We start from the raw sequence: 3,778 nt of genomic DNA, 5'->3' as shown, positions 1-3,778 counted from the left end.
AAATTTAAAAAAAAAATGTTGCCAATGCGGATTAGGATGGGACATTGATGATGGACTCACGGACGTCGGACATCGTTTGTTTCCGTTTATTCTAGCGAGGTGAATACGGAAATATGGGAACACATTATTTGATAATATTAATAATATACAAAATTCGTTATAAATATCATCTGTAAGACAAATCTTATGTTATAAGTTTATTAGTCATTATCATACGATTGCGCATTATTATTAGTAAGGTGTATAGTAGCCTGAGAAATTATTGTTTATAGGATAGAATTTTTTTTCGCGGAGGTATTTAAATACTTAAAAAACAAATTCTTTTTATTGTATTATAGTTATTTTGTCTTTAGTTTTTATTCATGTATCTAATCATAAGGTATAACTTCGTGTTGTAGATATATGTGTATAATATCAGCAATAGATATTATTATGTGTAAAGTAAACTAAACATAAAACAGTTATATAAAAAGCATTTGTAAGTTGTAACATTTGTATAATTAGTGTTTACATGAATAATATGACTTATGGAATTACGAATCTTAATATTTAAATATGTGCTCGAGGTGATGATTGCTCGATTTTTTTTTATAAATTAAATATTTAAATCCATGTATGATCAATGGAACATCACAGAAATACGGGCCTTTCTCAAAAATAAAAATGGTCTACTGAGTTTGAAATTGATTTTAGCAATAATACATAAAATTGAATGTATTATTCACTTTATTCGCTTGGCTTCAGCCGCTTCAGGCTTACCAATTTATTTTGAAATATTAGTATACAGGTGTTGGTTTATTTTGTTATGCATGAAGAAAATAACAGTTTCTTTATTATAATAATTTATATATTTATTTTATACGAATTTTAAATAATGATCAATAAATATAAGAAACTCCTTTAAATCTCTAAGATCTTTTAAGATTTTTTTCTTGAATTTTTATGATCAAAGCCGTAACCAGCTACAAATGTGCAGTGACAGCGCCAGGGATGGGTAAAGTAGGGCCATGGCCCTGCTTAAAAATGGCTGGCCCTACCACTGGCCTTTCCTTAGACATTAAAATATGCTCTTTTTTATTTTTTTGTAGCCCTACCTTATAATTGTTGCTTGTTGGCCTCCCATTGACCCTACTTAAAAAAAAATCCTAGCGCCGCCTCTGGTAACATGCCTTAAATATATTATACTAATATTATATCTGATCGGAGAAAAAAAAATTTATTAATCGAGTTCCAGGAATAAACGAAAAATATAATAATTGATATTGAGGATTCACGATCGGGAAATGAAAAATGTACTAATGAATTCCAAAGATTATTTTTAGTAAAATAAAAAAATCATCTATGTGAAAAAAATAACTGTAAGTTGCTTTATAAATGAAATGTATTTAATATTATATATAAAAAAAAATTACATAATAATAAAATATGAAGTATATGAAAAGTATAGGTACAATCATATATGGTCACAAATTGTTTTCCTCAAAATGTGTGTTAAAAATAAATATTGTGTATGTTATTAATTTACAAATAATGTATCATTGTCCATTTACAAGATATTTAGTCTATTTTTTATAAGTTATTTAGCTACGGCTTGATTGCTTGAGTCACTGCGCAGTAAACAGACGAATACAGACACATCACACATTATATTATTATTGAATATTATATTTTACGTAATACGGATAACGGAAGACGACGTTATCGATAAATTACAATTTTGATTAATATTGCAATTTGCAGGGTAGACGTTGAACATGGTTGCGTTATAGAGTAGCCAGAGTAGGACGCCGCCGCCGATAGAATATAGAAATCACAGAAATGCAAGCCGCTATGTACACCAGGTGACGGTGTAGACCAGATATTCCCAACCAGGGTGCCGCGAAATTTATTTGGGGTGCTGCGAAATTATTTGAAATATATTTTTTAAGGAAAAAACGATTTCATGAAAAGTCTGTGAGTAATAAAACATACTATAATATAAAACCTATTGTGTTTCATATATTTTGTAGAAATATTACGATGTTCAGTCTATTTTAATGTTCATACCGGTTTATTAGACCATTAAAATCACGACTTTTTTCTTTATTATGTGAAGCAATGGAATCACAATTTACTAAACTTATTTTACATACAGAAGTACGATGGCTATCTCGTGGTAAAGTTTTGTCCAGAGTACATGAGTTAAAAAATGAACTTATCGTGTTTTTTACTCTTGAAAATGTACCCGAATTTTGTGAGTTATTGACGGACGAAAAATGGTTGGAAAAATTATCATACTTATCAGACATATTTTCACACTTAAATCAAATTAATTCAAGTATGCAAGGACCAAATGAAAATATATTAACATCAAGTAGTAAGTTATATACTCTTAAAGATAAATTAAAAATCTGGAAAAAACATGTACAAAAAAATCAATTTGAGATGTTTCCTTCCTTATCTATTTCTATGACACAAGAAAGTTCCGAAGTTATGACATTTGTGATGGAGCATTTAACTGTCTTAGATGAAAGTATAGACAAGTATTTTCCTGATTTAGATATTTCCGAGTTTGATTGGATAAATGACCCATTTGATAAAGATATAAGTTTAATTGAATTCAGCCTTGAAGAAGAAGAAGAGCTCGCTGAAATATGAAACAATCGAACTCTTTTATCAAAGTACAAAAATGTTCCATTAAATGAATTTTGGGTTTACGTTGAAAAAATCCATGATAAAATTGGCAAAAAAGCTCTAAAAATATTACTGTAGTTTTCGACGATATATTTATGTGAACAAGGATTTTCCACTCTTGTAAACATAAAATCAAATAAATGAGTGAAAATAAAGTTCATTGAAGAAAAAATGAGAGTATGTCTTTCAACTATTCGACCACAAATAAAAGATTTATGTAAAAAAAAACCAGCCTAAGTATCACATTAGTTCCATAAGTTCCTTAATTTTAAATTAATATTGTAAATCAAATAATAAATAAATAAGTAATAACTAAAAATAAAAATATATACAATGCAATATTTTGTTTTATAAAATGTAATATGTGTATATAGTATTATAATATATAGCTGTATACATTTTACTACTTTTGTTTCTTTTCTTTATACTTATGCGCTGATTAATAAAACCGAAGTAGTCCATAGACTATATAGTATAGACTGTAGAGTATAGAGCCTAGGATGCCTCAGGATTTTAGAAAATGACTAAGGGTGCCGTGAGTTAAAAAAAGTTGGGAACTTCTGGTGTAGACACTAGACTGTAGAGAATTATGAATCTAGAGGAAAAAAACCCCAGTAAAAAAAAACCTTAACAATATTCATAGGAAAAAAAGCTGCATCATAGAAAAAAAAGCCCCGTACCAGCTAAATACATTATTCGTTATTTTATCATGATTTCCATAATATAATCATTATTAATCATTATATTTATCTATGTAACACTTCTTTAGCATATCTATAAGTATATAGCTGCAATCTACATTTAACATTGTCAATAATTGTCATTTGTATTATAAAATTAAAAAATGATTATTATAATAATAAATTATTCAAACTATGTATAAATTACAATTATTTTAAATTTTTATCCTATAATATTTTTTAAATTGTGTAGGTACAAATGACAAATGGCAATAGTTATCGACAATATTAAATGCAGACTGCAGCTATACTTTTAGATATGTTAAAAAAGTGTTACATCTTACATAGATAAATGTAATGATTTTATTTAGTTATGTAAATCATAATAAAATAACGAATAATGTATTTAATTGGTACGAGGCTTT

The sequence above is a fragment of the Rhopalosiphum maidis genome, chromosome 3 (genome assembly GCF_003676215.2).
Source record: "Rhopalosiphum maidis isolate BTI-1 chromosome 3, ASM367621v3, whole genome shotgun sequence".
NCBI classification, from domain to species: domain Eukaryota; kingdom Metazoa; phylum Arthropoda; class Insecta; order Hemiptera; family Aphididae; genus Rhopalosiphum; species Rhopalosiphum maidis.
This window is presented reverse-complemented; position numbering follows the sequence as displayed.